At 38.7% G+C, this 21,580-nt stretch overlaps 1 long non-coding RNA gene across 2 annotated transcripts; it reads left to right on the top strand.

Moving 5' to 3' along the window:
• The first annotated feature begins 5,779 nt into the window (after positions 1-5,779).
• Positions 5,780-9,293, top strand: LOC137984975 (uncharacterized). Of its 2 annotated transcripts, none has more exons than XR_011119214.1 (3): positions 5,780-5,919; positions 6,793-6,844; positions 9,080-9,293. It is a non-coding gene; the product is annotated as an uncharacterized lncRNA (long non-coding RNA). The 2 variants fall into 2 exon arrangements; XR_011119215.1 differs by lacking the exon at positions 5,780-5,919 and adding an exon at positions 6,259-6,480.
• The last annotated feature ends 12,287 nt before the right edge of the window (positions 9,294-21,580 follow it).

Raw genomic sequence — 21,580 nt, 5'->3', positions numbered from 1 at the left:
GATGGCCTAATTAGTATGGATTGAAAGCTAAACTATCCTAGATTTGTGCTATGCAAAAAACCGCATGAAAAAAGACCGATTAGAGGAGAAATAACATTTTTCGCAAAAGTATCAAAATCGGCCATTTTTGGCAAAGTAGCAAAGGGGGGACCAAAGGAAAATTTTCAAAAATGGCCGATTTTTTGGTCGAACTTCGGAAGGCTAAAAAAATAGGAAATACAAGTCGCCTGATGGCCTAATTAGTATGGATTGAAAGCTAAACTATCCTAGATTTGTGCTATGCAAAAAACCGCATGAAAAAAGACCGATTAGAGGAGAAATAACATTTTTCGCAAAAGTATCAAAATCGGCCATTTTTGGCAAAGTAGCAAAGGGGGGACCAAAGGAAAATTTTCAAAAATGGCCGATTTTTTGGTCGAACTTCGGAAGGCTAAAAAAATAGGAAATACAAGTCGCCTGATGGCCTAATTAGTATGGATTGAAAGCTAAACTATCCTAGATTTGTGCTATGCAAAAAACCGCATGAAAAAAGACCGATTAGAGGAGAAATAACATTTTTCGCAAAAGTATCAAAATCGGCCATTTTTGGCAAAGTAGCAAAGGGGGGACCAAAGGAAAATTTTCAAAAATGGCCGATTTTTTGGTCGAACTTCGGAAGGCTAAAAAAATAGGAAATACAAGTCGCCTGATGGCCTAATTAGTATGGATTGAAAGCTAAACTATCCTAGATTTGTGCTATGCAAAAAACCGCATGAAAAAAGACCGAGTAGACGAGAAATAACATTTTTCGCAAAAGTATCAACATCGGCCATTTTTGGCAAAGTAGCCAAGGGGGGACCAAAGGAAAATTTTCAAAAATGGCCGATTTTTTGGTCGAACTTCGGAAGGCTAAAAAAATAGGAAATACAAGTCGCCTGATGGCCTAATTAGTATGGATTGAAAGCTAAACTATCCTAGATTTGTGCTATGCAAAAAACCGCATGAAAAAAGACCGATTAGACGAGAAATAACATTTTTCGCAAAAGTATCAAAATCGGCCATTTTTGGCAAAGTAGCAAAGGGGGGACCAAAGGAAAATTTTCAAAAATGGCCGATTTTTTGGTCGAACTTCGGAAGGCTAAAAAAATAGGAAATACAAGTCGCCTGATGGCCTAATTAGTATGGATTGAAAGCTAAACTATCCTAGATTTGTGCTATGCAAAAAACCGCATGAAAAAAGACCGATTAGACGAGAAATAACATTTTTCGCAAAAGTATCAAAATCGGCCATTTTTGGCAAAGTAGCAAAGGGGGGACCAAAGGAAAATTTTCAAAAATGGCCGATTTTTTGGTCGAACTTCGGAAGGCTAAAAAAATAGGAAATACAAGTCGCCTGATGGCCTAATTAGTATGGATTGAAAGCTAAAACATCCTAGATTTGTGCTATGCAAAAAACCGCATGAAAAAAGACCGATTAGACGAGAAATAACATTTTTCGCAAAAGTATCAAAATCGGCCATTTTTGGCAAAGTAGCAAAGGGGGGACCAAAGGAAAATTTTCAAAAATGGCCGATTTTTTGGTCGAACTTCGGAAGGCTAAAAAATAGGAAATACAAGTCGCCTGATGGCCTAATTAGTATGGATTGAAAGCTAAACTATCCTAGATTTGTGCTATGCAAAAAACCGCATGAAAAAAGACCGATTAGACGAGAAATAACATTTTTCGCAAAAGTATCAAAATCGGCCATTTTTGGCAAAGTAGCAAAGGGGGGACCAAAGGAAAATTTTCAAAAATGGCCGATTTTTTGGTCGACCTTCGGAAGGCTAAAAAAATAGGAAATACAAGTCGCCTGATGGCCTAATTAGTATGGATTGAAAGCTAAACTATCCTAGATTTGTGCTATGCAAAAAACCGCATGAAAAAAGACCGATTAGACGAGAAATAACATTTTTCGCAAAAGTATCAAAATCGGCCATTTTTGGCAAAGTAGCAAAGGGGGGACCAAAGGAAAATTTTCAAAAATGGCCGATTTTTTGGTCGAACTTCGGAAGGCTAAAAAAATAGGAAATACAAGTCGCCTGATGGCCTAATTAGTATGGATTGAAAGCTAAACTATCCTAGATTTGTGCTATGCAAAAAACCGCATGAAAAAAGACCGATTAGACGAGAAATAACATTTTTCGCAAAAGTATCAAAATCGGCCATTTTTGGCAAAGTAGCAAAGGGGGGACCAAAGGAAAATTTTCAAAAATGGCCGATTTTTTGGTCGAACTTCGGAAGGCTAAAAAAATAGGAAATACAAGTCGCCTGATGGCCTAATTAGTATGGATTGAAAGCTAAACTATCCTAGATTTGTGCTATGCAAAAAACCGCATGAAAAAAGACCGATTAGACGAGAAATAACATTTTTCGCAAAAGTATCAAAATCGGCCATTTTTGGCAAAGTAGCAAAGGGGGGACCAAAGGAAAATTTTCAAAAATGGCCGATTTTTTGGTCGAACTTCGGAAGGCTAAAAAAATAGGAAATACAAGTCGCCTGATGGCCTAATTAGTATGGATTGAAAGCTAAACTATCCTAGATTTGTGCTATGCAAAAAACCGCATGAAAAAAGACCGATTAGACGAGAAATAACATTTTTCGCAAAAGTATCAAAATCGGCCATTTTTGGCAAAGTAGCAAAGGGGGGACCAAAGGAAAATTTTCAAAAATGGCCGATTTTTTGGTCGAACTTCGGAAGGCTAAAAAAATAGGAAATACAAGTCGCCTGATGGCCTAATTAGTATGGATTGAAAGCTAAACTATCCTAGATTTGTGCTATGCAAAAAACCGCATGAAAAAAGACCGATTAGACGAGAAATAACATTTTTCGCAAAAGTATCAAAATCGGCCATTTTTGGCAAAGTAGCAAAGGGGGGACCAAAGGAAAATTTTCAAAAATGGCCGATTTTTTGGTCGAACTTCGGAAGGCTAAAAAAATAGGAAATACAAGTCGCCTGATGGCCTAATTAGTATGGATTGAAAGCTAAACTATCCTAGATTTGTGCTATGCAAAAAACCGCATGAAAAAAGACCGATTAGACGAGAAATAACATTTTTCGCAAAAGTATCAAAATCGGCCATTTTTGGCAAAGTAGCAAAGGGGGGACCAAAGGAAAATTTTCAAAAATGGCCGATTTTTTGGTCGAACTTCGGAAGGCTAAAAAAATAGGAAATACAAGTCGCCTGATGGCCTAATTAGTATGGATTGAAAGCTAAACTATCCTAGATTTGTGCTATGCAAAAAACCGCATGAAAAAAGACCGATTAGACGAGAAATAACATTTTTCGCAAAAGTATCAAAATCGGCCATTTTTGGCAAAGTAGCAAAGGGGGGACCAAAGGAAAATTTTCAAAAATGGCCGATTTTTTGGTCGAACTTCGGAAGGCTAAAAAAATAGGAAATACAAGTCGCCTGATGGCCTAATTAGTATGGATTGAAAGCTAAACTATCCTAGATTTGTGCTATGCAAAAAACCGCATGAAAAAAGACCGATTAGACGAGAAATAACATTTTTCGCAAAAGTATCAAAATCGGCCATTTTTGGCAAAGTAGCAAAGGGGGGACCAAAGGAAAATTTTCAAAAATGGCCGATTTTTTGGTCGAACTTCGGAAGGCTAAAAAAATAGGAAATACAAGTCGCCTGATGGCCTAATTAGTATGGATTGAAAGCTAAACTATCCTAGATTTGTGCTATGCAAAAAACCGCATGAAAAAAGACCGATTAGACGAGAAATAACATTTTTCGCAAAAGTATCAAAATCGGCCATTTTTGGCAAAGTAGCAAAGGGGGGACCAAAGGAAAATTTTCAAAAATGGCCGATTTTTTGGTCGAACTTCGGAAGGCTAAAAAAATAGGAAATACAAGTCGCCTGATGGCCTAATTAGTATGGATTGAAAGCTAAACTATCCTAGATTTGTGCTATGCAAAAAACCGCATGAAAAAAGACCGATTAGACGAGAAATAACATTTTTCGCAAAAGTATCAAAATCGGCCATTTTTGGCAAAGTAGCAAAGGGGGGACCAAAGGAAAATTTTCAAAAATGGCCGATTTTTTGGTCGAACTTCGGAAGGCTAAAAAAATAGGAAATACAAGTCGCCTGATGGCCTAATTAGTATGGATTGAAAGCTAAACTATCCTAGATTTGTGCTATGCAAAAAACCGCATGAAAAAAGACCGATTAGACGAGAAATAACATTTTTCGCAAAAGTATCAAAATCGGCCATTTTTGGCAAAGTAGCAAAGGGGGGACCAAAGGAAAATTTTCAAAAATGGCCGATTTTTTGGTCGAACTTCGGAAGGCTAAAAAAATAGGAAATACAAGTCGCCTGATGGCCTAATTAGTATGGATTGAAAGCTAAACTATCCTAGATTTGTGCTATGCAAAAAACCGCATGAAAAAAGACCGATTAGACGAGAAATAACATTTTTCGCAAAAGTATCAAAATCGGCCATTTTTGGCAAAGTAGCAAAGGGGGGACCAAAGGAAAATTTTCAAAAATGGCCGATTTTTTGGTCGAACTTCGGAAGGCTAAAAAAATAGGAAATACAAGTCGCCTGATGGCCTAATTAGTATGGATTGAAAGCTAAACTATCCTAGATTTGTGCTATGCAAAAAACCGCATGAAAAAAGACCGATTAGACGAGAAATAACATTTTTCGCAAAAGTATCAAAATCGGCCATTTTTGGCAAAGTAGCAAAGGGGGGACCAAAGGAAAATTTTCAAAAATGGCCGATTTTTTGGTCGAACTTCGGAAGGCTAAAAAAATAGGAAATACAAGTCGCCTGATGGCCTAATTAGTATGGATTGAAAGCTAAACTATCCTAGATTTGTGCTATGCAAAAAACCGCATGAAAAAAGACCGATTAGACGAGAAATAACATTTTTCGCAAAAGTATCAAAATCGGCCATTTTTGGCAAAGTAGCAAAGGGGGGACCAAAGGAAAATTTTCAAAAATGGCCGATTTTTTGGTCGAACTTCGGAAGGCTAAAAAAATAGGAAATACAAGTCGCCTGATGGCCTAATTAGTATGGATTGAAAGCTAAACTATCCTAGATTTGTGCTATGCAAAAAACCGCATGAAAAAAGACCGATTAGACGAGAAATAACATTTTTCGCAAAAGTATCAAAATCGGCCATTTTTGGCAAAGTAGCAAAGGGGGGACCAAAGGAAAATTTTCAAAAATGGCCGATTTTTTGGTCGAACTTCGGAAGGCTAAAAAAATAGGAAATACAAGTCGCCTGATGGCCTAATTAGTATGGATTGAAAGCTAAACTATCCTAGATTTGTGCTATGCAAAAAACCGCATGAAAAAAGACCGATTAGACGAGAAATAACATTTTTCGCAAAAGTATCAAAATCGGCCATTTTTGGCAAAGTAGCAAAGGGGGGACCAAAGGAAAATTTTCAAAAATGGCCGATTTTTTGGTCGAACTTCGGAAGGCTAAAAAAATAGGAAATACAAGTCGCCTGATGGCCTAATTAGTATGGATTGAAAGCTAAACTATCCTAGATTTGTGCTATGCAAAAAACCGCATGAAAAAAGACCGATTAGACGAGAAATAACATTTTTCGCAAAAGTATCAAAATCGGCCATTTTTGGCAAAGTAGCAAAGGGGGGACCAAAGGAAAATTTTCAAAAATGGCCGATTTTCGGTTTTTTGGGCCTAGTACGGCTAGTAGGTCTGTTGAAAATTTAATTTTCTTGTTCTTTAAAAGCATTGTGGGTAATTTGTTTCAGTTTGAGAAACGGAAGGTTGGCGGTTTTTTTTAGAAGGTTTTTTTATAAGTGTTGAGCTGTCCAGTCCTTTCGATGAAAAACGTAGCTGGCTGTATTTGTTTGGAAGCAAAACTTAGCGAAATGTGACTTATAGGACTTGGAATACCTTCAGAACGGTAAGAGAGATAACCTCACTTGTGAACGCTCCGAGTTTTATTACGAACCACGTTTGGCGTACAAGTTACAGTAACATTATCTCTCGCCCTTGGTTTCTTTCAAAGGCTTTCCTCTACCCACCACTCCAGCTTCATGATGCCAGAGTGGGGGCTTCTGAAGAGACAACCCGCACTTATATTTCGAATTCGTAAAGTATACACACCTACCTTGGTGTTTCAGATGGCACGTCACGAAGAAACAATACTTTTCCTTCCCAAACTGCCCTTGGGGTGGGGAGTATGTTTTAATTTATTACAGCAACTTTTTGTTTTGTTTTTATCTTCGCTCTTTGTATATGACAAACGTATCCTCTAAGTTTTCAATGATGTCTCACATGAATTTTTTTTTCTATCATATATTTAGTCACGTTTGCGACCTTTCGGGGCAAAGTCACGCAACTCTTGTCTCTCATCATCTGAACTATCATACTTTTATAGTATCGTGCAAAATTCGTGCAAAAGAAACGTGTTTTGTTCGATTGAGACGCTTGGGCGAAGTTGGGGACTCGGGTTTGTACAGAGGTGAGCAAAAAACTTCCAAGTAAGGTTTTTACAAGGAGAAATCAATATCGCAGTATATACCTCGAGTTAATTCTCTTAGGGTTCTTACAAGAGAAGTGTCCGAAAAATAACATAAGCCACATTTTTTTCTTTAAAAGTAAACTTTCTACCAGTGGCGTCAAGTGGAATGCCCGCCAGTGGAGAGGAAAGCTGAGAGTTCTAGCCCAGGAAAGACCATCATAACCATGCATACACCCTTTCTTTATATGTACGTTAGATTAACATCTTATTTTTGGGCTGACACTAAAGGTTGTTATCTTTTTGCGATTTCAGCGTGAGAGCGTTCTTAACATGTTCCTAAAGTTGTGTGGCGGGTGTACCTTCAGTAAGTTCGACTACTGATAATGACCTGTTAGACTACAGTTTTACATTTCTTTATCTTTATTATATTCATATTGTCGCAAAACAAAACTAAAGAGATTCTTAACTGAGTCTCTCAGCCTGGGTGTGTTACGTTCTTAGCATGACTCGTTAGTTATTAATCCAGCAGACCTTAACAAAACACAGGTGATACAGGTCGTTTTCTTACCAATACAGAAACAACCCTCACCATTTACCAACATTGAATGCTTACATAAATAATGCATGTAATTCAACTGAGTGGAGTGAAATGTTGTCTGAAATCATATGTGCGCAAGTTCTATTTAAAATCACAAGTATGATTTCAGACCAAAATTGCACAACATGAAGTTCAATTACCACTTTATTACATCCATTTAGAAATCACACAATAATCATTTAATCACTAAATTACAGGATTTTAGTCAGTACCAATATTTAGGAACAAAAAAAAAATAGTGCAAGTTGGGAATAAATTGCACTGCTGAGAGCCAATCAGATTGCAAGGATCTTTATATCCCCTGCCCATTGGCACTCTCATTAAGACATTCAACAGTTAGTTTCAGTGGGTTTCATTTTACCTATAGTTTACACTTAAAAAGATATATTTATCAGTGTTAATTAATAACAAATACACTTCATAATTATACTGTGATAACAAATTACATGTAAGATTGGCATACTGATGCTTGTGCTTTTATACTCAGAAAACTGGTAAAGTGTGTGTATATATATGTTTTATAGTGATAATCATTACAGTACATGAGAGCTGCATGTGTATTGTCAAAGGAAAGGAAAGGAATTTTATTTCAGTGTCTAGTCATTCTAGCGCTGGAGCACTAATTGGGGACACTGTAAACCCAAATTAACAATTAACGCAAGTCAAGTCTAATGTTGGTTTTTGAGGAGGTTTTTGAGGAGAGGGGAAAACTGGAGTACCCGGAGAAAAACCTGTTGGTGCAGAGTAGAAAACCAACAGCAACTCAACCCACATTATGACGCAGAGTCTGGGAACCGAACCCTGAGGCTGCGTTGGTGGGAGGTGAGTGCTCTCACCACTACGCCATCCCTGTACCTCCATCAGAGTTAAACAGCAAGTAAAAGCAGTTGTAAAGAAAGCCTGAAAAAATATGGGCGGTTTGAACGTATGTCTGTGTGATTGTGCTGCACTTAAGTTATTCTAGAGCAGTGCTGTGCAATCTTACTGTCATGATAGGTGTCCTACACAAGCCTGGATTTCTTCAGGCTTTTGTCACAATTGCTTAAGTTGCTGGTTAATTGTGGTGATCTCTAACTCCCATGTATTCAATTTCCACACTTCAAATATATGAGCATTTCAGATATATATTCTGTATCATTCCTGCTTTTGATATTTCCTTTAAATTCAAATATTTGAACTTTTAACTAAGGTTCACTTGGCAATTGCATTTTATACCTGTTGGCCAGAATGTGCATTTATAATGTTTACCTCTTAAAGTGCTGCTATGGTCAAAAAATCACTTCTTTTTTTCCTTGAGATTTTGAAAGTGCATGTGATTGCTCAACACTTGACTGGCAAAAATTTAAGCTGATTCTTATCCAAAGGCTATTTACTTTCAGTGTAAGTTTTGGATTTTCAGGGTCCACACAAAACTCACGTTTCAAACTGACCGATTGGACCTCAGAGGGTTGGATCTAGGGAAAAGTGACATTGTTTACTCACTAGCTTAAAATTTCAGTGTGTGAACACAACTTATTATATGCAAAATAAAGAAAGCCTCAAACGCCTTTGCTGCATATTAACCCTTTGAACCGGCCAGACTTATTATTTTACTCTGTCTAATGCCAGACGATTTTGCTCGTCAATTGGGATCCCTCAGGAGTCAATGCATTAATGCTCCCATTAATTCAGCTCTATACAAACACATTGCATTCTTAACCTATTGAGTCTTATATGTCATATGTGAGTCATTTCATATACCATTTCATCACTATTGAGTCTTTGATGTCATTTTATCCTCAATTCTCAATCCCCAATCCAGCCCTCTCAAGATTTTAAAGGTAGTAATGGCAGACCATTAAACAGGACAATTCCAGTTAAAATAAACAGGTGTCTTTTTGGAATCAAGGCTTAAAACTTGGATCAGTTACTGTTTAGTTCTGAAATCCAAAGAAAATAGAAATTGTTTTTTGGTCATAGTAGCACTTTAGACTCACATTATTTTTTATCCTCTCTCAACAGACATGGATTTACACTTGGTTGGAAGATATCATTGCCCTGCAGAACTAATAGAGGCATAACTCAATCTGATTGAGCTCCCAAATTGTTTCAATGCCTTGACATATACCATTGCTAACATTTGCATTAATTCACTGGTAAGAGTAAGGTTTGTTTCTTTTATGCATCATAGGAACTTCAATTTATGCCAACTTTGAACAGTATTATTTTAACTGAAAATTGAAAGCACCTGTGTAGAAAATGATAGTATTATTTATGAATTTAGTAGCATGGCCATAACAATTAATGTCATCAGATATTTTAATGTACATTGTTATCAAATATCATTGCCACAAAAAAATGTCATCAGATATTTTAATGTATATTGTTATCAAATAATAATTTGCAAATAAGTAAGTACATGTAAGATGCTGGTAGCTGACTATCTTCTTCAACTGCAGCACCCAGGCCTGAGTCAGTTAACATTTTATACAACTCCTGAACCTCTATTCCCACTGTATAATTAAAGTAGCAAAACATTGATTCAAAAGTTCTTTTGCGCATCATTCACCACTCCCTAATGGCCACCAGAAAGTATTGAAGGGATTGGAGCCACTTCTTCCACCATGTTGCTAACACTGACGAATTACCTTAATTTGCACTGTACAGGATAGCAACACCTCCATCACTCGGGAATCTTAAGCCCTTGGTATGTTATCAGGCATTTTGATTTGGTGGCATTGTCACTGAAGCTAAATCTGAGTGACCCCAGCTTGAACACAGACGGTCCTCTGACACCAGCCATGAAATCTCAGACAGTGGCCGGGTTATGGTTCCTGTACAAACATCCTAACAGTCACAATACAGAGAGCTGCTGAACTGTATTCAGCCTGTATTCAACAAAGTTGACTACTGTAATTGTGTGCAATGACCTCATAGATTATATGGAGCATAACCTGGGATTGGTTGATCATCACGGCTATTTGGGCCTCGAGAAGTGCGAAAGTGGTAGAAGCACCGAGTGGAGCGCACTAGACTCTCCACCCAGCTTGGGGTCACATGACTGGCATCATTTGGCCATCTATCCTTACTCGATATTTGTTTTATGAAACAGTTTATGAAGAGAGGTGTTGCTTTCCCACGCAGAGCTAATTAACATCTAGCTGTGGTACTGTGCTCTGACATCAAGCATGGACTGTACAGCGGCAGGCAGAGGCGTCTTCATAAGCTTTCAGCCTGATATCGGGAACTGCGCCCTTTTGCAATTCAGTCCTACATGTAATACTGCAAGTAAAGGGTGATTAGCACTGCCAATGATAATATAATTATTAACTACAATTGATGTGAGTCTATTCATCTATTGATGTACACACACTTCACATGTTATCCAGGCAAACTAATTGCTGTCATTCGTGATCCTTGAAATGTGTTTTGTCCAATCTGTGATGATCAGATTATGGACTGTTTTGTCAAGTTTTGCTGGGTGGTTTTATCAAGAGATGCAGTTATCACCAGGCTGAAGTTACTAAGAAATTAAGCAACACCTCCATCACTTGGGAATCTTAAGCCCTTGGTATGTTATCAGGCGTTTTGATTTGGTGGCATTGTAACTCAAGCTAAATCTGAGTGACCCCAGCTTGAACACAGACGGTCCTCTGGCACCAGCCATGAAATCTCACAGAGCGATCCGGTTATGGTTCCTGTAAACATCCTATAATAACAGTCACAATACAGAAAGCTGCTGAACTGTATTCAGCCTGTATTCAACAAAGTTGACTACTGTAATTGTGTGCAATGACCTGGTAGAATGTATGGAGCATGACCTGGGATTGGTTGATCATCACGACTATTTGGGCCTCAGGAAGCGCGAAAGTGGCACAAGCACCAAGTGGAGCGCACTAGACTCTCCACCCAGCTTGGGGTCACGTGACTGGCATCATTTGGCCATCTACCCTTACTCGATATTTGTTTTATAAAACAGGTGCTATGAAGAGAGGTGTTGCTAATCTCACTACTTAATATTAAACTTTTAAGTCTTTGTAAGTCTATTCATCTCTTTTATATACACACACTTCACGTGTTATCCAGGGAAACTTTGCTATCATTGGTGAGCATATTCCTTTAATTTTCACGATAGTTGTCAAACAGATTTTAGCATCAGATTGTCTAGTTTTATCCTTTTTCTTACACATTTACTTAATTACTTCCTGAAAAAAATTGAAGTTGTTTTTGTATCAGAAAGATGTTTATATATTCAACAGTCGTTTTCACCTCCATCACTCGGGAATCTTAAGCCCTTGGTATGTTATCAGGCATTTTGATTTCGTGGCATTGTAACTCAAGCTAAATCTGAGTGACCCCAGCTTGAACACAGACGGTCCTCTGACACCAGCCATGAAATCTCAGACAGTGACCGGGTTATGGTTCCTGTACAAACATCCTAACAGTCACAATACAGAGAGCTGCTGAACTGTATTCAGCCTGTATTCAACAAAGTTGACTACTGTAATTGTGTGCAATGACCTGATAGAATGTATGGAGCATGACCTGGGATTGGTTGATCATCACGGCTATGCGGGCCTCGGGAAGCGCGAAAGTGGTACAAGCACCAAGTGGAGCGCGCTAGACTCTCCACCCAGCCTGGGGTCACATGACTGGCATCATTTGGCCATCTATCCTTACTCGATATTTGTTTTATGAAACAGGTGCTATGAAGAGAGGTGTTGCTAATCTCACTGACCTTAATATCCAACTTTTACTACAATCTTTGTGAGTCTATTCATCTATTAATAAACACACTCTTCACGTGTTATCAGGGCAAACTTTGCTGTCATTGGTGAGCTGTGCCCTTTCGCAATTCATCAGTCCTAATTTTGCAAGTAAAGGGTGATAAGCACTGCCAATGATTATTATTTTATTATTATTAAATACAATTGATGTGGGAAACTTTGTTGTCAGTTTTTTATGCTTGCAGTGTGTTTTGTCCAATCTGTGACATTCAGATTATGTACTGTTTCGTCAAGTTTTGCTGTGTGGTTTCATCAAGAGATACAGTTATTACCAGACTGATCATTATCAAAGTCCATGCACATTGACACTATGTCACTAGTAGTAGTCGCTTGTGAGATCACAGCAAATGGGCAATTAATGCACAAAATTTGATCCTTTGAAAACCAAACCCATCTTTCAAGAGAATTTGCAGGAACGGTGAAGTTTGTAAAACTCTTGCCTGCCATCATTATGCCTGCATGGCTTTGACTCCCATAAAGTCAACAAGCCTTGTGTTTTCTAATCAAGAGTTTGGCTGACATCATAGTTTCGCCAGCTGTGTTACGATTTTTCTTTCCACATTGGTTTGTCCTGCTCTTGTGAGATTCGGCTCAATTCAATCTCAAGATTGAAGGAGTGTTAGCTGTAGCATCTCAGAGATCATGGACGGGAATCCCACCGAGGACCTGAAACTTTTTTCAGGATTCTTACCTGGCATTTTCTCAACATGTAACTTTGAAGATCATTCCTTAATTCTCACCACAATCATCAAAGACCTTTTAGCATCAGATTGTCTAGTTTTATCCTTTTTCTCACACATTGACTTACTCACTCCCTGAAAAGATTAGAAGTTGTTTTGTACATGCATCAGAAAGATGTTTCATCATTGAACAGAGTTTTTCTATACACTATACTGGAAATTAAGCAACACCTCCATCACTCGGGATTATCGTGAGCCCTTGGTATGTTTTCAGGCATTTTGATTTGGTGGCATAATTGTAACTAAAGCTAAATCTGAGTGACCCCAGCTTGAACATAGACCGTCCTCTGACACCAGCCATGAAATCTCAGACAGCGACCCAGTTATGGTTCCTGTAACATCCTAACAGTCACAATACAGAGAGCTGCTGAACTGTATTCCGCTTGTATTCAACAAAGTTGACTATTGCAATTGTGTGCAATGACCTGTTAGATTGTATGGAGCATGACCTGGGATTGGTTGATCATCACGACTATGTGGGCCTCAAGAAGCGGGAAAGTGACACAAGCACCAAGTGGAGTGCACTAGACTCTCCACCCAGCTTGGGGTCACGTGGGTGGCATCATTTGGCCATCTATCCTTACTCTATATTTGTTTTATGAAACAGGATATGAAGAGAGGTGTTTCTTTCCTACTCACAGCTAATTAACATCTACCTGTGGTCCTGTGCTTCGACATCAAACATGGTCCTGTCCAGCGGTACCCAGAGGCGTTTTCGCATGCTTTCAGCACAATATCGTGAGCTGCGCCCTTTTGCAATTCAGTCCTAATACTGCAAGTAAAGGGTGATTAGCACTGCCAATTATTACATAAGTCTATATTATTATTAACTACAATCGATGTGAGTCTATTCGTCTATTGATGTACACACAGTTCACGTGTCATCCGGGCGAACTTTCTTAGGGTATGGTGTTTTTAGTTCTCAGGCCATGTCCTTAGGGACTCGTCACGCATTCATTCCAAGAATGCGCCATCCTCTTACAATTTTTCACAAATGCTTGATATCAATAAATTATTAACAAAAAGGAAAAAAAACGACCTGTTGCTGTTTTAACCTGTAATGATCAGCATATTACATGTTTTACAGGGAGGTTTCAATGAGCGACGCAATTAAGACCAGGCTGATTATCAAAGTTTATGCCCACTGTATCTTACATGAGGCCGCCCTTCAAACATCACAGCAAGCTGGCAAAAAGCATCGCTTCCATTGATTTAAAAACCAAACCCTGTAAATGCACAAAAACACAAACAACACACAGTCATGCACTCTACCTTTTGTTGTGAAAATCTGTAATGATCAGGGCCCGGCTGTTCAAAAGCCGATTAACGCTAATCCCAGATTAAAAATTAACCTTGGAGTTATACAGTATTTCTCTAATTCTCAAATGTTGTTCAACACTAATATTCAGCAAAACTTTGCATTAGCAGAAGTCAACCCTGAAAGAGAAAAATAAGCAAAAGAAACTATCAACTAAAAGTTGAAAACATGAAACAAAAGTGTACGCTAATCCTGGATTAAGTTAATCGGCTTTCGAACAACCGGGCCCAGTATATTATGTGATTATGTGTTTTACAGGGAGGGAGGTTTCAATGAGCGACGCAATTAAGACCAGGCTGATTATCAAAGTTTATGCCCACTGTATCTTACATGAGGCCGCCCTTCAAATATCACAGCAAGCTGGCAAAAAGCATCACTTCCATTGATTTAAAAACCAAACCCTCTGAATGCACAACAACAAAAACAACACACTCATGCACTGTACCTTTTGTTGTTAAAATCTGTAATGATCAGTATATTATGTGATTATGTGTTGTACAGGGAGGGAGGTTTCATTGAGCGCTGCAGTTAAGACCAGGCTATTTATCAAAGCACTGCTTCCATTTATTTTAAGACCATTAGAAAGCACATGTACATGTATTTGTTTACATCTCTTATTACAGTTTCATTTAAATTCATCTACACTGTACTTGCAGTAAGTTAATATGTTTGTACAGTGTTACAGGTATGGGTTCATTGGGTGATGAACACAATTTCATTATTGCTCCATGCCATCCAGCTTACCTTCTCAGACTTAAGAAAGTTTTAATGCAAGGCATTCTTCAAGCTGGAAAAAAGAAGTTACGTTAAGTATGTCATTTGTAATACTAGGACATGTACTGACAAATTTTGACTTTGTTTACTTACTGATACCAAGAATTTCTGAAGCTTTTAAATTTTGCGAAAAAAAAAAAACAACACATATTGGCTTCACCTCTCCCCCCTGCCCAGAAATAAAATTAAACTAAATCCCTACCTTTGGACAACCTTTCCAGTGGCCACACTTTCCCTGATATGAGTTGTGAGCTGCACCCTTTTTGCAATTCAGTCGTAGTACTGCAATTAAAGGGTGATTAGCACTGCCAATTATTATATAACCCTATATATATTATTATAAAACTATAATCAATGTGAGTCTCTTCGTCTATTGATGTACACACAGTTCACGTATCATCCGGGCGAAGTTTCAGGAACGTAAAACTCTTGCCTGCCACCAGTGTGCTTGGGTTTGATTATCATAAACTCAACAAGTCAAGTTTTTTTGATTAAGAGTTTGGCTAACATGATAGTTTCTCCCTGTGTTAGGATTTTTATTTCCACATTGGTTTTTCGTGCTCTTGCAATATGGCTCCTGCAATCTCACTATTGGAGGAGTGTTAGCTAGCTGTAGCATCTCGGAGATCATGGGTGGGAATCCAACTGGGGGCCTGAAATTTTTTTTTCAGGCTTCTTTAATTGGCAATTGTTCAACATGTACATGTAACTTACACCATCATTCCTTAATTTTGATCATAGTCATCAAACTGATTTTAGTATCAGATTGTCTAGTTTTATCCTTTTTCTTACGCATTCACTTAGTCACGTCCTGAAAAAAGAAAAAGTTCTTTCTGTGTCAGGAAGATCTTTAGTTATTAAAGACACAATTCCTCTACACTATACTAGAAAGCAACACCTCCGTCACTAGGGAATCTTAAGCCCTTGGTATGTTATCAGGCGTTTTGATTTGGTGGCATTGTAACTGAAGCTAAATCTGAGTGACCCCAGCTTGAACACAGACCGTCCTCTGACACCAGCCATGAAATCTCAGACAGCGACCCAGTTATGGTTCCTGTAACATCCTAACAGTCACAATACAGAGAGCTGCTGAACTGTATTCAGCCTGTATTCAACAAAGTTGACTACTGCAATTGTGTGCAATGACCTGTTAGATTGTATGGAGCATGACCTGGGATTGGTTGATGATCACGACTATGTGGGCCTCGGGAAGCGGGAAAGTGACACAAGCACCAAGTGGAGTGCACTAGACTCTCCACCCAGCTTGGGGTCACGTGGGTGGCATCATTGGGCCACCTATCCTTACCCTATATTTGTTTTATGAAACAGGATATGAACAGAGGTGTTTCTTTCCTACTCACAGCTAATTAACATCTACCTGTGGTGCTGTGCTTCGACATCAAACATGGTCCTGTCCAGAGGTACCCAGAGGCGTTTTCGCATACTTTCAGCACAATATCGTGAGCTGCGCCCTTTTGCAATTCAGTCCTAATACTGCAAGTAAAGGGTGATTAGCACTGCCAATTATTACATAAGTCTATATTATTATTAACTACAATCGATGTGAGTCTATTCGTCTATTGATGTACACACAGTTCACGTGTCATCCGGGCGAACTTTCTTAGGGTATGGTGTTTTTAGTTCTCAGGCCATGTCCTTAGGGACTCGTCACGCATTCATTCCAAGAATGCGCCATCCTCTTACAATTTTTCACAAATGCTTGATATCAATAAATTATTAACAAAAAGGAAAAAACACGACCTGTTGCTGTTTTAACCTTTAACGATCAGCATATTACATGTTTTACAGGGAGGTTTCAATGAGCGATGCAATTAAGACCAGGCTGATTATCAAAGTTTATGCCCACTGTATCTTACATGAGGCCGCCCTTCAAATATCACAGCAAGCTGGCAAAAAGCATCGCTTCCATTGATTTAAAAACCAAACCTTGTAAATGCACAAAAACAGAAACAACACACACATGCACTCTACCTTTTGTTGTGAAAATCTGTAATGATCAGGGCCCGGCTGTTCAAAAGCCGATTAACGCTAATCCCAGATTAAAAATTAACCTTGGAGTTATACAGTATTTCTCTAATTCTCAAATATTGTTCAACACTGATATTCAGCAAAACTTTGCATTAGCAGAAGTCAACCCTGAAAGAGAAAAATAAGCAAAAGAAACTATCAACTAAAAGTTGAAAACATGAAACAAAAGTGTACGCTAATCCTGGATTAAGTTAATCGGCTTTCGAACAACCGGGCCCAGTATATTATCTGATTATGTGTTTTACAGGGAGGGAGGTTTCAATGAGCGACGCAATTAAGACCAGGCTGATTATCAAAGTTTATGCCCACTGTATCTTACATGAGGCCGCCCTTCAAATATCACAGCAAGCTGGCAAAAAGCATCGCTTCCATTGCTTTAAAAACCAAACCCTCTGAATGCACAAAACCAAAAACAACACACTCATGCACTGTACCTTTTGTTGTTAAAATCTGTAATGATCAGTATATTATGTGATTATGTGTTGTACAGGGAGGGAGGTTTCGTTGAGCGCTGCAGTTAAGACCAGGCTATTTATCAAAGCACTGCTTCCATTTATTTTAAGACCATTAGAAAGCACATGTACATGTATTTGTTTACATCTCTTATTACAGTTTCATTTAAATTCATCTACACTGTACTTGCAGTAAGTTAATATGTTTGTACAGTGTTACAGGTATGGGTTCATTGGGTGATGAACACAATTTCATTATTGCTCCATGCCATCCAGCTTACCTTCTCAGACTTAAGAAAGTTTTAATGCAAGGCATTCTTCAAGCTGGAAAAAAGAAGTTACGTTAAGTATGTCATTTGTAATACTAGGACATATGTACCGACAAATTTTGACTTTGTTTACTTACTGATACCAAGAATTTCTGAAGTTTTTAAATTTTGCGAAAAAAAAAAAAAACACATATTGGCTTCACCTCTCCCCCCTGCCCAGAAATAAAATTAAACTAAATCCCTACCTTTGGACAACCTTTCCAGTGGCCACACTTTCCCGGATATGAGTCGTGAGCTGCACCCTTTTTGCAATTCAGTCGTAATACTGCAATTAAAGGGTGATTAGCACTGCCAATTATTATATAACCCTATGTTATTATAAAACTACAATCAATGTGAGTCTCTTCGTCTATTGATGTACACACAGTTCACGTATCATCCGAGCGAACTTTCAGGAACGTAAAACTCTTGCCTGCCACCAGTGTGCTTGGGTTTGATTATCATAAACTCAACAAGTCAAGTTTTTTTTATTAAGAATTTGGCTAACATGATAGTTTCTCCCTGTGTTAGGATTTTTATTTCCACATTGGTTTTTCGTGCTTTTGCAATACGGCTCCTGCAATCTCACTATTGGAGGAGTGTTAGCTAGCTGTAGCATCTCGGAGATTATGGGTGGGAATCCAACTGGGGGCCTGAAATTTTTTTTTCAGGCTTCTTTAATTGGCAATTGTTCAACATGTACATGTAACTTACACCATCATTCCTTATTTTGATCATAGTCATCAAACTGATTTTAGTATCAGATTGTCTAGTTTTATCCTTTTTCTTACGCATTCACTTAGTCACGTCCTGAAAAAAGAAAAAGTTCTTTCTGTGTCAGGAAGATCTTTAGTTATTAAAGACACAATTCCTCTACACTATACTAGAAAGCAACACCTCCGTCACTAGGGAATCTTAAGCCCTTGGTATATTATCAGGCATTTTGATTTGGTGGCATTGTAACTGAAGGTAAATCTGAGTGACCCCAGCGTGAACACAGACGGTCCTCTGACACCCGCCATGAAATCTCAGACAGGAACCCGGTTATGGTTCCTGTAAACATCCTTACAGCCACAATACAGAGAGCTGCTGAACTGTATTCAGCCTGTATTCAACAAAATTGACTACTGTAATTGTGTGCAATGACCTGATAGAATGTATGGAGCATGACCTGGGATTGGTTGATCATTACAGCTATGTGGGCCTCGGGAAGCGCGAAAGTGGCGCAAGCACCAAGTGGAGCGCACTAGACTCTCCACCCAGCTTGGGGTCACATGACTGGCATCATTTGGCCATCTATCCTTACTCAATATTTGTTTTATGAAACAGGTGCTATGACGAGAGGTGTTGCTTTCCCACTGACCTTAATATCCAACTTTTACTACTGTCAATATTTGTGAGTCTATTCATCTATTGATGTACACACTCTTCACGTGTTATCAGGGCAAACTTAAATGCTGTCATTGGTGAGCTGTGCCCTTTCGCAATTCAGTCCTAATACTGCAAGTAAAGGGTGATTAGCACTTCCAATTACTATTATTTTATTATTAACTACAATCAATGCGAGTCTGTTCACTTATTGATGTACACACACTTCACGTTTTATCCAGGCAAACTTTACTGTTATTCGTGATGCTTACGGTGTGTTTTGTCCAATCTGTGACGGTCAGATTATGTATTCTTGATTTCATCAAGAGATGCGGTTATCACCCGGCTGATCGGTATCAAAGTCCATGCACATTGAAACTGTGTCGCTAGTAGCAGTCACTTGTGATATCACAGCAAACTGCTGAATTAATGCACAAAATTTGTTGGTTTGAAAACCAAACCCATCTTTTAAGAGAATTGGCAGGAACGGTGAAGTTTGTAAAACTCTTGCCTGCCATCAATATGCCTGCATGGCTTTGACTCCCATAAAGTCAACAAGCCTTGTGTTTTCTAATCAAGAGTTTGGCTGACATCATAGTTTTGCCCTGTGTTCCGATTTTTCTTTCCACATTGGTTTGTCCTGCTCTTGTGAGATGCGGCTCATTCAATGTCAATATTGGAGGAGTGTTAGCTGTAGCATCTCCGAGATTATGGTTGGGAATCCAACTGGGGGCTTGATATTTTTATTTTTTTTTCCTTCAGGCTTCTTACTTGGCAGTTGCTCAACATGTAACTTCGACGATCATTCCTTAATTTTCACCATAATCATCAAACTGATTTTAGCATCAGATTGTCTAATTTTATCCTTTTTCTTACACATTCGCTTACTCGCATTTCTTATCGGGAAGATGTTTGGTTGTTAAACACCTCCATCTCTCGGGAATCTTAAGCCCTTGGTATGTTATCAGGCGTTTTGATTTAGTGGCATTGTAACTGAAGCTAAATCTGAGTGATCCCAGCTGGAACACAGACCATCCTCTGGCACCAGCCATGAAATCTCATACAGTGACCCGGTTATGGTTCCTGTAAACATCTTAACAGTCACAATACAGAGAGCTGCTGAACTGAATTTAGCTTGTATTCAACAAAGTTGACTACTTTGTGTGATTGTATGGAGTATGACTGACCTGGGATTGGTTGATCACGGCTATGTGGGCTTCGGGAAGCACGAAAGTGAGACAAGCACCAAGTGGAGTGCGCTAAACTCTCCACCCAGCTTGGCATCACGTGACTGGCATCATTTGGCCATCTATCCTTACTCGATATTTGTTTTATGAAACTGGTGGTATGAAGAGAGGTTTTTCTTTCACACTGACCTTAATATCCAACTTTAATTTCAATCGTTGTGAGTCAGGGGTCACTGGCATCTCCCACAACAAGCCACAGGAACGTGACTTTATTTGGTTTCCTAACTTTGGCAGTTTTTTCACGCTGTTTTATGTCATATAACTATAACTGAACGCTGACTGAAGGTGTCACATAATACTCCTCTCCTTAGTAGAGCTAACTGTTAATTAAATTTGATTTGATAGGCATTTCTACATATCTCTCTGATAGTTACAAACTAAAGGGTACACTGACTCAAAGAGTATTTTTTTTCCATAATTAATTCTGTTACTGATGTGCACACACCTCACTAATGTTATCCTGATGTGATTCTTTTATTGATGAACAAACGCTTTGCATGTTGTCCATACAAACGTTTTGGCTGATAGTGATGCCTGCAGTGTGTAGTACCGCTCGGTAATGATCAGATTATGTACTGTATTGGCAATATTTGATGTGTGGTTTCAACAAGAGATCCAGTTACATGTATCACCAGGCTGATCATTATCAAAGTCCATGCTCATTTACGCTGTGTCGCTAGTAGCAGTCGCTTATAATATCACTGCAAAGTGGCAATTGATGCACAGTCAAAGTTTGTTGCTTTTAAAACCAAACCCATCTTTTCCAGAAAATTTGCAGGAATGGTGCAGTTTGTAAAATTCTTGCCTGCTACCAATTTGCTTGGGTTTGATTCCCATAGAGTCAAAGAGTGTGTTGTTTTTCAATCAAGGAGTTTGGCTGACATTCTAATTTCTGCCCGCATTTCCAAGTTTATCATTTCCACATTGGTTTGTCCTGCTCTTTAGGAATACGGCTCCTTCAATGTCAATATTGGAGTTGTATGGTTCTTAACTAGTATCTGAGAGGTCATGGGTGTGAATCCCACTGAGTGGCCTAATTTTTTTTTCAGGCTTCTCACATGGCAGTTTCTCAACATGTAACTGATCCATAAACATCTCATCAGGCATTGTAATAATTGTACGGGAGCATTGTATGGGATGAGTCTGTTTGAATCTGTTTGAGTAAAATGCTCAAATTTAGTTCTTTTTAAAACCGAACCCATCTTTCAAAAAACTTTGCAGGAACGGCTTAGTTTGTGAAACTCTTTCCTGCTACCAATGTGCTTTGGTTTGTTTTTCAATCAAGGAGTTTGGCTGACGTCTTAATTTCTGCCTGCATTATCAACTTCATTTCAACATTCGTTTGTCCTGCTCTTAAGAGACATGCCTCCTTTAAATTCAGTATTGGAGGAAGTATTGCTCTAGTATCTCTGAGGTCATGGGTGACGGTGAATCCCACGGAATGCCCTAATTTTTTGTCCAGGGTTCTCACAGGGCAGTT

The sequence above is a fragment of the Montipora foliosa genome, chromosome 14 (genome assembly GCF_036669935.1).
Source record: "Montipora foliosa isolate CH-2021 chromosome 14, ASM3666993v2, whole genome shotgun sequence".
Lineage (NCBI taxonomy): Eukaryota > Metazoa > Cnidaria > Anthozoa > Scleractinia > Acroporidae > Montipora > Montipora foliosa.
The sequence above is the reverse complement of the archived record's forward strand: the minus strand, read 5'-3'. Positions and strand labels throughout refer to the sequence as shown.